Source organism: Cyrtonyx montezumae, unplaced genomic scaffold (assembly GCF_038088225.1).
Source record: "Cyrtonyx montezumae isolate F1298 unplaced genomic scaffold, pur_monq_1.0 scaffold_8, whole genome shotgun sequence".
NCBI classification, from domain to species: domain Eukaryota; kingdom Metazoa; phylum Chordata; class Aves; order Galliformes; family Odontophoridae; genus Cyrtonyx; species Cyrtonyx montezumae.
In genome coordinates this window covers 99,235,598-99,248,753 of record NW_027072089.1, presented here as the reverse complement: position 1 = coordinate 99,248,753, position 13,156 = coordinate 99,235,598, and the positions used below count along the sequence as shown (strand labels likewise).

The following is a 13,156-nucleotide window of genomic DNA, read 5'->3' as shown; positions in this document are numbered from 1 at the left end:
TGGGGCCGTGAACCAATCTTTCAAGAGCATTTTAGGCTCTTCATACCCTATTCTAAGGATTTTTTAAGTACATGCTTTCAGTTGACCCTCAATTGTTCTGAAATTTCTTGATGGGCACAAAAATGTGACTGAAGAGTATAATGAGGCCCCTTGTGAAAGCTTAACAGGCTCTGTCCAAAATGTCACAAGTGTCTGAATGTGAAAGATAAGATAGCATTAAAAAGAACAGAAGGATGGATTTCTGATCCTTTGATTTAAGGTGGTGGTGGTTGTTGTTATTGTGTTAAACTGCAGGACATCCTTGAGTTTCAGAATTCACATAACTGAAATTCTGATAAGTAGAAGTCTTGGAATGTGATCTTAACTGAAGATAGCAGGATTATCATACAGTTTACTCTTTGAGTCTTGAATTAGGCACTCAGAAATTTTCTCTTTACGCTGTATGCTCTGTAGGACCATATAGTTGCCATATGAATCAAGAGGTGTCTGAAAGCAGACCACAACAGGGTATCACCTTGCGAAGGCCATTCCATTACACTGAACTGTCAGGGAACTATTTATTTTAATTTGCTTCTACAGTTTTCCGTGATACTGGAACGTGATTAGAAATTTGAAGTTCATAGTATTAAAAAAAAAAAAAAAAAAAAAGCTTTAGGAGCTTTTTTCACAACAAACCCAATTTTCTCATCCGTTACATCAGAAGTAGGAGTTAATATAAAAGTAATACAGAAGTAAATGGCTTTGGCAAATTAATTTTCTTCTTACTGGGTGTCCCCTTGCTCAGTGTCAGTGAGTGTGCCATTCATACCTGGCTAGGCACTGATTCAGTCAGAACAGGACAGAATGTGCTTTAGTCCCATCTGGGACTATACTCATATTTGGATTATGTGTATATTTGCATAGATATTGGCTCTCTTCTTTACTAACAGGAGAGAGGCATAAAAGGAAACTCCCCTTGGGTTGTCAGGAAATAACTTTTTCATATGCACAGGTACTCAATAATCTTAAGGTCAAGTTTCCTAGCACGCGAATGGGATGGGAATAACTATACTTTAATTAACCCATTTTTTTCCCCATGGCTGTCAGCAAATTTAAATCTGTCTGCATGAATCCAACTGCTGTTGGCAACACAGGTGCTGAGACACAGGCAGCTTGTGCAGACACTGGTACAGGCTGCAGTCTAAGTACTGAGCTCCGAATTGCATCACTAGGCTGCTTGGCTCCCCCTCCTCCCCCCAGTGTCTGTTTGAAGTCTTCTAAGCTCTGGTTTATTGTATTTTTTTGTCAATCTAAAGCATAGTAATTTATATTTGTCACAACTGTTCTTTATTTGGGGTGGAGCAACCTTGGGCTTTTGTCCTGTCTTTTTTTATCAGTGAAGGATTTCGGTATTTTGAATAATTAAAAACACATAAATAGTTGATCTTGGCGATATGGCATATAACACTAAGATGTCTTCTGTAAAAGCCACATGTTTTTACTTCTACTGTCTCATTTACTTGAACTAGATTAAAAAACTGTTGTCATGAAAAATTAAAGATGATAATAATAGGCATTATTATCCTGTTTACTACATGTCGCTAATATAGAGAGATTTACATTTCTCCTGAGGAATGGTTTGATGTATATTTGTTTTCAATTAAATTTGCATATGGTGCTTTAAAGAGAAAGCAACTCTATTTATCTCTCTATTTGCTTTCACTGAGGAGGGAATAAAAGTTGCATACTTTTCCCCCTTTGCTACAGCACTGCAGGAGAAGCCTGCACTGTGCCTCATAAAGAGACCAGGAAGCTGGGTAATTAATCACAAGCTTTTATGTAATAGAAAGTTTAAAATTCATTAGCTTTATATCGGAGTGTTATGAGGGAGAACATGTTGTGAATGAGAGGGAGAGCCTTATAATTAAGGAAGTGTGTAAATAATAATGAAAGTCATTAGTGCCATTCAGTTTGTAAGAATGTCATAATGCAATCGGAGCATTAAAGTGAAATTTGCGATGACAAACATTAACGATACAAAAGAGAGAAAATGTGGTTATCTTTAGTTTGACAGATAATGTCAGCTTTCTTGCAAGGCCCAGATGGTGCACAGGAAAATGTTATGAACAGCTTTATTTTAACATTTCTATGATGTGATATTTGGGAATACAATGTCACAAACGCACAAGGAAGGCTGCATTTGTGAACCAATAGTACCTTGCAAAGTATGGAGTCCAGCACTGAGTGACTGAAGTAGTAGACAGGGAGTCTTGTCATTGATGCAGGATTGTTGCTGCAGTAAATGTAAGGTGCAATGTAGCATGGTATTACAAAGTTGTTAAGTTTTCCAACTGTCTCATTCTTTCCCTCTGGATGTGCACTTTGAATCTTTCTTTCCTTTTGGAGAAAAAAAAATAAAGAAGAGAGGGGGAGGGAAAAAAGGAAGAATATGATTTAACAATTATGCTGGAAATTATATGATTCTAAAATTGTACCTGCTCTTTCAATGAAGGGACTTTCTACAGTATTGCACACTGCAAAGGCTATAATTTCAGGATGTGAAAAAATGTAGATTCCAAACAAAGGAAAATTTAAATACATCTAGAGGATAAGGCAAGGAGAAGTAAAAAGAAGGCAGCTGGAGAAAATCAGGAGGAATTGTACTATTTCAGACCAATAACTGAGAAATAAATATGCTTAAGATTCCAGTCCAGTACCCCAAAGAATGGGAAGCTTAAGTGTCTCTCTTAGCATTCATTGACAGTGTTTGGGTTTTGTGTGCTTCTGCTTACTTTGTGATGAGTGGACCTAATTTTTACATAAGCAGCAATCCATTCCTTAGTGTCTCTTTTCAGCAGCAGACGAACCTATGTGAAAGTTGATTTGAAAGCATTTGAGAGAAACACTGTGAACTGCTAAATTGGTGCCAGCCGAACTCATATTCTGATCGGTGCCATTTGAAGCACTGGCCCCGTAAAGCTGGGATAAGTGAAGCTGAAGAGGTGAAGCTGTGCTGGAAAACAACGTGCTCTGCTCACAGGTACAGGGTATGTTCTAAGGTTGTTACAGCACTCAGTTTGGGGAATGAAGAGCCCACAAAGAGACAGGTGAACATAGCAATTCCCGTGCCTTGTCACATGGATTCCAAAAACCCCTCGGTAGGTTTGTAACCCACAGCCCCTTGAAAGCCCTCAGAGAGTCCCAAGTCAGACGACAAAGGCACCATTTTTTGCTAGTTTTATCACAACTGACAGAACTTGAGAGGGTGTTAAAATGACACGTAGCAGGAATTCTTCTGTTTGCTACAGGGCTGCTTCTTCAGTTGGAGGTATTGGATATGACTGTCCTAAGAGTCGTGCTGCATGATGGTTACATTTGTGCCTTTCTTGGTCATTTTTATCAAGCACAAAGAAGACTAATGTGCTGTTGGTACACGAGGTATAAAAAAAGAGGCTGTTCTACACTGCCTCCAGTAGTTTGTAAAGCGCTGGCTTTGGCAAGCGTGATTTAGAAAAGCATAGGCTCTTTGTTTATCCGCTTCTCCTTTTTAAAATTTCAAGTTGCTTCTGTTCTTTGGCACATCTGCGCACTGTTTTGCACATAAAGCATGATGTGGCCTTGAAGAGGGCAGCTACTTTTTTTTCATGTGGATTGTGAGGGAATCCTCTCTGTCAGCAAAATATGCTACGCTCCTCGCTCCCTCTGTTGAGAAGGGTCGCCTCATCTCCTCCTGTGCAGAGATCATGACCAGTGTTTGAACTTCACTGCCTGTTGTTTGCTGCTGCTCTTACTGAGCAGGTTAATAAAACCGTGTGAGGGAGGGAGAAGCACAGCTGGCCATAATTTTGCAGAATAAGGACTAGACTTTTTTTTCCTTATATTTAGAGCATTTCCAACATTTATACCTTAAATCTGCGTATAGAGGACAGATTCGGAGAATTAGTTTGTGATGTGGCAGGTTCATCCTTGTTTAGGTATGATATATTTTTTGTAGTCTTTTCTTTTAATTAGTAGTGCTACAGTGGTGCTTAAGATGCGACTATCCACAACAGCAGCAGCCACATCTTGAAGCTGTCATGGTGTTTTTACCAATTCATACTCAAATATTATTTCTACCAACTTGGAAGTTACTTTAGAAAAGCCAGACCTTCTACAAGCATACCTCAAACTAAGGATCCTAAAACAGCAAGAATTTCCAAGCCTCTTCAACTAGATATGCTAAACTTCTTCACTTTGTGTATGGTCCTGAGTCAGCAGTCCAGGCGTGCAGCTGCATATGCAGGAGGCTTGAGGTGGTGGTAGCAGCAGGTCAAAGCCAGTGGCTGGGAGGTCCCATTTGGCTTGCCCTGTGCAATAGCTGGTGTGGTCCTACAATTAACGTATGTTTATATTCTGTTCACTGGAGGCTGGCAATGTAGCTTGCTGACAAATGTGAGCCTGAGCATATACTGCAGTGATGAAGGGTGGGCTGCACAAAAACAACACACCCAACTTACAGAGATGCCCAGGCTGGGATCCTTGCTAGAAGTTCTGATGGGGGAAATTAAATGTTATTCTTTAAAAATAAATAAGGAAAACAAGGGGGGAGAAAAAAAATTGTATATATTTGAAGAATATCAACCTACTGGTTCTCGTTGATATTACTAAATTACTTGTGAAAACATCTGCAAGGTATATCTGGATCTAGTAGTAACCTTTTCTGAAGATGTTCCATTCAAAACATGCATTTTCAGAGAATACTAGACGTTTCTAGAAGCAGAAATTAAGAGAGCAACATGTTCAGAGGGATTTTAAAGAGAAAAATTGTTGAGTCCTCTGGGTTACAGAGACTGGCACAGCAATTCATGTTTTCTTCTCCTCCAGATAATTCAGCAGCTTCAGTCTCCAGGTTTTCCTATCATACCTGATCTACACAGTGGCATTGCCTGTTTAACAGACAGTACATTGGGTTGCATCTATTTGCCCTGATCAAAATACAGAACAAAGAACTTGTGAATATTACCAAGACTGACAATGTGAAACAGACTGCTGAAAAGAAATACCTCACAGTCTGTGTGATTGTTCTCTATCTACTCATAGCTGTCATGATCATCTCTAAAGCATATCTGGTGTTACTTTTCAGTGTTAAACCAAGCCTATAGTCCTATAACCATCGTTTCACTGGTATTCTTAATACTGCCATGGCAGGATTTCTAGACAATAAATGGGGATTCCTCTCTTAAAATTGCTTTTTTCCTCTCTCTGTTATTTCCTAGATCTTGTTCAGCCAGGAAGCCCCTCGGCCTCCTGCCTCTCTTTCTGCCAGGATACTTAAGGACAGATGATGTAGGTTTAGTGATGGTTTAGCAGAGAGAGAGAGAGATCATGTACTTTTGGAAGCCTATACTACTTGTATGTGATGGTGGTAGCTGAAAATTGCCACCAAATCTTGTCTGCTCTCTAGACGTGCTGGGAGGAAACCTATATTTGCATGCTTTGCTTTAGAGAAAGGGCCACAATAATGACTTTTCTTGGTGAAATCTTGAAGGGAAACTGCTTTGTGCTAGAGCAGTTCTGATAGCTATGGTTCATATGCTGATGACTGTAAGCACTCCCCTGGAAAGGCTGTGTTTGTCCGAAAATTCCTTAGAGCCACTCATACTTGTAATCCAAGCAGTTTCTGGGCTCTTAGGTGACCCCAAGCCATCAGATTATTAAAGCTCATAAATCATACTGAAAGATCTTGGAATTTCTTCAGCTTGATTACTCCCCTACAGTACCTCTAATCTAAGTAGGTAGTACACATTGCCCATGATAAGTCACAGATTGCAAGATAACTAGCTTGCTGTATTACCTGCCTAGGAGTTCTCCTTTTCTCACCAGTTTCTTGCTGCCCCATTCTAACACCACAGCTCACAGCATTCATCAGCTGACTGTTGTTACTGCTTTCATTCACTTGCCACTGTACATCTTGTCTCTCCACTCTAATGTGCATACTGCACATATACATCATAAAGAAACAGAACCATGATGCTTAGTTCCTAAATCAGAGACATGCTTACACCCAGAACAACAGAGAACAGTCCTGTCTGAGTTGTTTAACCTGTTAAAGTTCTTTGAACATAGTCAGCAGTGTGTCTGTGTGAAAATACCAGGTGAGCCCTCTGTGTGGCCTGCTAGTTACAGCTGAGCATCCTTTGCAAGCTGCCAGCCACCCTTTAATCCATAAAGCAGTCCACTGTCCCTCCAATACAGTGACCTGAAAGCCCTCAGTCCACCTGCCTACAAGCAGAAATGAAGCAAAAAGCTTGTACAGAAGTGTCCATTTGCACCAATGCTAGCTCAAGGCTACAGTTCAAATTCCTGCTCATTTTCGTCTGCAAGTCACAGCTGAGCAAGAACTGCAGTTTCTGGTTTTAGACGGGATCAGAAGATACTTTTTTTTTCTTTTTTTTTTGGTGGGGTGAGGAACTCTACACTGGAATATCTTTTTCAAGATATATAGATATGGTACATCAAACATTTTGAGATTTCTAAAAGAAACTAAGAGGGGATTTGAAATGTCAAACACAAAGAAACGATGTGTTCCTTTTAGTGGGGAAAAAAATATCTTCCTCGGCCCCTCTAGCAACAGATTATATTTTTAAAGGGTTGTTCATTGATCTTCCTCCAAAGAGAGAGTCTTAGATTTAGGTACCTGATCTTAATCCTAATGAAGTTCATTGCAAAATTCTCACAGGCTTCAGTTGGAATAGCACAAAGCTTCATTTTTTTCTTTGTCAAACCTGAAATACTCTTCAAGTTGTACACAAATCGCTTGGTTAATTTTCCTTTACTTGTGATGTTGTCGCTGGAATAAATATTTCAGCTCTTCCTGAGAAGTGTCTGAGAACTAGAGTGATTGAGCTATATTTACATTTTGTAAAGAGCTGTTTTAAATAGAAGAGCAGTATTTTTAAGTCCATCTGCAAATTATGCATGATTAATTTGTTTGTAACACATAGGACATAAAAATGGAGTAAAAGAAAAAGCTTTAAAATAAACTGCTAAGGCTGATCTCTTTTGTAGAAGATAATGACAAAATACATCAACAGTTAGGTTATTATATTGCAGTGCCTTAGTCTGAATCATTGCGTAACTCCAAAACACCAGAGACTACACAGTAGCTTTCTTTCACTGAAAAATGACTAGAGAAAGAAGAAATGTGCAACCAGTCATGCAAGCTTTTATTAAGAAACACTGCATGCCTTCTATTACAGGAGTCTCCTGTGGTTGCAGAACTGCATGAATCTCTGTATGTTTGTCCAACATCATATACTTCCAATCTGATGCTGGTTTTAAAAGACTACTAATGATTTCTTGATTCCTCAGTGAAATTGAGTAAACGTAGTTACAAAACGTGCTGCTCACAGTGAAGAAGTATCATAATCTGTTGTGATGCTTCAAAAATATTTCAGGTTTGGTGCTGCCTGTTGGAATTTTGTGTGCGTACAGTGAAAGTATGTGCTGCAAGTTAACTGTTTCATTCCAAAAAGTACTCGGAGGAGTACTACGCAACAGACAGCAGAAGGTGTCAGAGATCTGAAGAGTTTATCAAATTCTGACCCTGTTTAAGTACATAGCTCCAGCTGACTTCCACGAGGCTTAAATGGACAGATATCTCTATGCCTGCCTTCCAACCAGCACAGGCAGCAGCAAACCATTGCCATGGTTTCCCGCTTCTTAGAGACTGTGACTGTCAAGTGACGGTGACTTTGTGATTTTTCTTTCCATGCAAAAATTCTGGAAGAGGGAAAGCAAGATGCGTACCCTGTTAGCATCACAGAATGGCCTGAAATGAAAGGGAGCTTAAAGCCCACCTAGCCCCAACCTCCTGCCACAGGTAGGGCTGCCGCCTACAGATCAGGCTGCCCGGGGCCCCATTCAGTCTAGCATTAAATACGAATAGGGATGGATTCAGGACTGGCTCCGAAAAGATCTGAGGTGACTTCTCAACAAAGGGAGGCAATGTCACCCCCTCACATGTACTGTGCCTGATACTGCTTGCCATTCGGAGATGAAATAGTAGCTAGGATAAGGGGTTGTTTATTTATTTATTTATTCTCCATTTCTCCTTTGTTGTTGCTGAAGTTGGTATCTTTTAACGTTTGGTAGCTTGCTCCAAGCATCCTGCCATGCAGGAGAAAATGGAGTGAACTGTCAGGACTAAGGTTTGGATGAATTTGCAGAGCTGACACAGAGTTTCAGTGCTTCCCACTACACTTCCCACTACAAAGGCACTCCCGGATCCAAACTGTAGGGGAGAAGCTGTGGGCATGTGGCTGTTCCTGCCCATTGTGTACGGGGACTGGGGTAAGGTTGTGAAGCATATCCCCTTGAACCCCTTTGCAGGCTGGTTGAGCTCTGTATTACCTTTCATGTCCTGCTGCAGCCCGAGATCTCTCCCCTTCGCTGTTAGGGTGCTTAGGATGATGTGCAGCAGCCAGGTGAGGTCCTCTGCATTTCAGTGCGTCTCCAACACTGTGAACTTTAGATGAAAAAACACTTCAAAGCCAAGAATGGGTCCTGCCCCAGTCGCCAGCTATTGCAAGCTTTGTTGTAATGCTGTTTTACAGCCTTTCTGCCAGTCTTCTTGCTATCAGGAGCAACTTGTAGCTCATAGCATGGGGATACGTTAAACAGCAAAATCAAGAGCAGATGGAGCCACGTGTGTCCATCATAGGAGTCTGCCACATCAGGAGGCACATTAGCACATGGCTCTTGCGGTGTCCTTGGCTGAATGCCTCTGATCACTGGAGGCGTGCACCAGGACTCTGCTGATGCATTCCCCAGTGTGGTTCAGTGCTCACTATGCTCACTGTATTCTTCCAACCTGACCTTGTTCAGTGGTTCTTGGTGAAGCAGGTGCTCGCTCCTAAGGGGAAAAAGGGATTTCAGGGGTGCTGGGTTAATGCCCACTAAACCAACCCGTCTCCTCCGTACACACACTTTCTGTGTACTTGTCTGCATTCGACTGGTGCACGAATTCTGCAGTCACTAAGCACAGAAAATTCTATTTGGAAACAGGGAATTGCTGGAAGTACGTAATAAAAAGAGTGCATTTTTCACAGCATATTTTAAAATAGAATTATCTGTCTGTGGGAGTCGGGCTATTCGTATCGCTGCAGACAGAAATGCTCACTATATTTTCTAGCACCTTGTTGCGTTATGCTGATGGACTGTTTATTTTTCCATCTGTAGGATTGCTAATTGCAGCCGGTGCCAATGCTGCTGCCCCTTTCAGGTGACGGTGGTGGAGGGCACTGTACAGGTGCACAGCTATTCACAGAGCGTGCACTTCCAGCAGCTGAATTGCTGGATCCGCTCTGAGTGATCTACAGCAACTACATCTGGTGCTGCACTGCTATCATTTTACTGCACATTAATAGCCACCTAGCGCAGAGGTAAAGGCCCATTCCTCGCCCGGTGCAGAAGGAATGCCTGGATGTATTCAGCTGAGTAAAACGAGCTGTGATTTTCAGAGCAGATGGCAGAGGTTTTGTGTGCTGGAAGAGCGTTTGGCGGTGCAGTGCTGTTTCCCCGCGCCCTGACGGGCGTGCAGCGAGCTCCCGGTGAAGCCCCATCCTCGGGTCCTGGCAGGGGGAGGGGAAGAGATGGGGATCATGTGCCCCATTTTGAGTGGCTCATCTGCTACCACCCAAACTCTGCTGCAGTCCCCCCCGCCTTCAGCAGCTCGGCTCAGCGCTGCAGGCGCTGTCAGATTTCCCTGGCAAAAACAGTGATTAAAACACCCCCCCCCCACACACACACACACACGCGCGCGCACGCACACCTTCACTAAGGCTGGAGTGGGGGGCCGTGTTTTTAGGGTCGGGGGCGCGATGGGGAGCGCGTAACGAGGGTACGAGGAGATGAACGGGCGCTCTCCTTATCGCTGACCAGCGCTTTGTGCGCGCTCCGGGCTGCTGGGGAGGGCCGGGGTGTGACCCACAGACAGGCGCACGGGGGGACGTCTCTCTGTGAGGAGAGAGGGGCGGGAGGGCTCTTGCTCGGGCTCGCCATGGCGGCGGGGCCCGCGGCTCCTGCGAGGTGTCCGAGGCGGCTCGAGCCGGAGCGGCGGCGCTGAGCGCAGTGAGCGCGGAGCCGGCGAGCGGCGCGCCGCTGTCTGCGGTCCGAGGCGCACCACGCTGCGTGGGCGGGGAGAGAGAGAAAGGAGAGGGAGAGACTCGCAGACAGACAGTACAGCCGGGAGCGCGGCACATAAAGGACAGGGGACGGGCGGGAGGGAGAGCGAGCCAGAGGGGAGCCGGGCTGGCACGGAGGGGAGCCGGGGAGAGGGCAGGCAGCGCCGAGGCGGCACAGCCCCAGGCGGGAGGCGGCGGCGGCGGCGGCGGGTCGGGCGGCACCGCGTTCTGCCGGCGGCGGATCTCCTCCCGCGGCGGAGGCGGAGGAAGAGAGCATGTCTGGCAGGAAGACGGGCGCTGCGCTGTAACGGCGGGCGGCCGAGCGCAGACAGCGGGCCGGCGGGACGCTGGGCACATCCGTTATCAGGCAAGGTAACGACACGAGAGAACAAAACCGAGAGCGAGCCTGGAAATCCCGCAGGCGCTCGTGCGGCGCGGCGGCCTTTGTTGCTGGCGATTTACGGTTTTTTTTATTTATTTTATTTTTTTCGTTCCAGCACGCTTTCTGTCACCCTGCCGGTGCCGCGGGGCTGGGAGCGGGCTCGGGGAGCGGTTCTCCTCGGAGTAGGGGGGGAGAACGGCTCCGTGTGTCATGGGCAGTCCGGAGGGGAGGGATGGGAGATGCTGGAGCCGGGCTGCCGGGTGCAGGCGGTGTGCGAGAGGCAGGTGGGCAGCTGGGGGCTGCGGGGAGCGGGGGGAGGTGTACCAGGAAGGGGGAAAACGGCGTGAAACACGCAGAAAAAAAGCCCTAAACTTTCACTCGCATCGAGGAACACGCTCTGCGTTGCTAGAGGAAAGCATTGTTCTGGAGGGTGGTGACTTGAGGGGAAAGGGTCACTTGGAGCCTCGTGAGCATCCTTTTTTTGTGGCTGTTCTTGCATGCAGTGAGGGGAGCCGGGCGCTGTCAGGCATCCCGACAGCCCGCTTCCATTAAAACAGCGTTAGTGTGCTCAGTGCAGTGCTGCGTGCTTGTCTGTGCCTTTAGCAGTGCCGCTTGCGGGTCTGCGGACACGCTCACCCAGCGCAGCCATTGTGCGGTGTTGTTAATTACTGTTCTGCTCTGCATTCGCTCATTGCCTGCACCAGCAAGGGATGCGTGCGGGTGTCGGGTCCGTTTGTGCGCCCGCTGCTCCCGGCTGCGTGCCGTGGGGCATTCCGGTGTGCGCGCTGGGATGGAACAAAGGAACCACGGAGCAGCGCAGGTGTGTGTGTGTGTGTGTATGCGTGTGTGTGAGTCACCTGTTTGGCTTCCCTGCCTTGGCTCTTGGCTCTGTGTGTGTGTGTGAGCTTGCCTGACCCGCACCAAAATGCCATCTGTAAGTTTTAGGTGAGCGCAAAGCGTCGAGGCTGAGTTCTGGGGAGGGGAAGAACGCCTGTAAACTGACCCGCAACTTTCCAGTCCCCTCACTTAACTGCACGCTGCTTTTTGTTTTAGCAGTCTTCGTCACGGATCGAGGCAAGTTTGCGTGCGCAATTAGGCTTGCACACTGCTAATCTCGCACAGGGCTTGCCTCCCAGCTCCCAGCTGGGCATGGTTACCTTGAGAGCTGAGGTGTCAGCGCTGTCGGAGCATGCTCCGGTGGGGAGACCGGGTGTGTGCTATTTTTAATACTATTTATTGAAGATGCTTCTCACTCTGCGATATACCGAGCATAATGGAAGAGCAGAGCGATGATTGGTTATGGATACTGGAAAAGGAGAAATGCAAAGGTAAAAATGGAAATCCCTCAAATACCTCTGCTACGATTAACGAAAGAAAATGCGTTTGTGCTGAAAGCTGAGCCACGAGCTGCTCTTAAGTCGAACTGTTTTGTGGTATCTAAAATGATTTTGTTTTCTTTGGGAAGTTGTAAGAAACAAACGGTAGCTAGAAAATGATTTCTGTGCTGTTGATAAATACGATTGTATTTGGATATGTTTAAGTTGTGGAATGTTCTCTTTTACTTTTCAATGTTGAATTGTCTTACAATAGAGTAGGGTGAGGGAATGTTTTTAAATTTTATTTTATTTTCTCTTGTGTGAATACAGTGCTAACCGATTTTAATGATTATTTATGTTCTTATTGGTAGCTTCCTGAAGCAGGAGTTCTGGGTTTTCACTGTTGCAGTATTGTGCGAATTAGCAGAAGGCTGTGAGACTGCATGAGATACTGATGTAAAGCAAATACCTCTAGATAACTACAGTGTATGCCATTGTGTGAGACGTGTAGAGTTGGTTTTCCAAAACTGCCTTGTTTGGTTCCATGTATCTGCAGTCAGAAATACGTGCACTGGCTATCTGCTACCATCCTTGGAATCATGCAGAAAAACTAGCCTTGGTTAAAGATGTTGTCTGTAAAACAACTGTATTTTCTGTGTTGCCTACAGTTTTACAGGATGGTGGTCTAAGAAACATATGAGTACCCCTCCTGCAAAATCCTTTTTCAGGCAATTACACCTTCCTGCTCTGTGTTCCTGACTGCCTTGAGGCTGAGCATGCCGATGAAGGTTGCTCAGGTGAGGGTTCGCTACATCATATCCTTGGAGGAAATACTGCTTGAGGAGGATAGAAGAAACGTAATTTTAACACAGGTGTGAGGATAGATCACAGAGAGATGCAAGAACAGTGCTGTAGCCACTTTGAAACTTTATCCTGCTGGTGTAACAGTGTGGGTCAAATGTTTTCCTGATGGTGCTGCTTTTACTGTGGGCATTGCTGGGGTTATTTGCACAATCACAGCAAACTGGACTCAACGAATCACTGTTACCGAATAGAATTTGAGTATGTCAGAGGAACCAAAAACATCTCAAAATTCACAGCGCTCTTGGCTTCCTCCCAGGTTACAATTTTAACAACTAACATGAAACTCAGCATAAACAGAGGGATGGGGAAAATGTGCGCATATCTAGGATGGCTTGCTTTCAGTCTTCCTTTCCTCCTTTATGCATTGCTCTTAGTGCAGTCAATGGGAGTTTTAAATTTGGAAGTGCATCCAGAGTTTGGTTTCATGGTTTTGTCAGTGCTAAAGAAAGACC

General features: G+C 44.9%; 1 protein-coding gene across 20 annotated transcripts in view; it reads left to right on the top strand.

Annotated features, from left to right (window-relative positions):
* The window catches only part of ARPP21 (cAMP regulated phosphoprotein 21), a 185,304-nt gene that overhangs the window by 43,488 nt on the left and 128,660 nt on the right, over positions 1–13,156 (top strand). For 6 of the 20 annotated variants that reach the window (XM_065753372.1, XM_065753361.1, XM_065753359.1 and 3 more), the window contains exon 1: positions 11,390–11,852. The exons of 1 other annotated variant lie outside the window; for it this stretch is intronic. The gene's annotated coding sequence lies outside the window, so the exon portion shown is untranslated. Of the gene's footprint in view, positions 1–10,252; positions 10,515–10,784; positions 10,809–11,299; positions 11,345–11,388; positions 11,853–13,156 lie in introns of those variants that run through there. 13 more of the 20 variants (XM_065753365.1, XM_065753363.1, XM_065753362.1 and 10 more) reach the window with 9 other exon arrangements.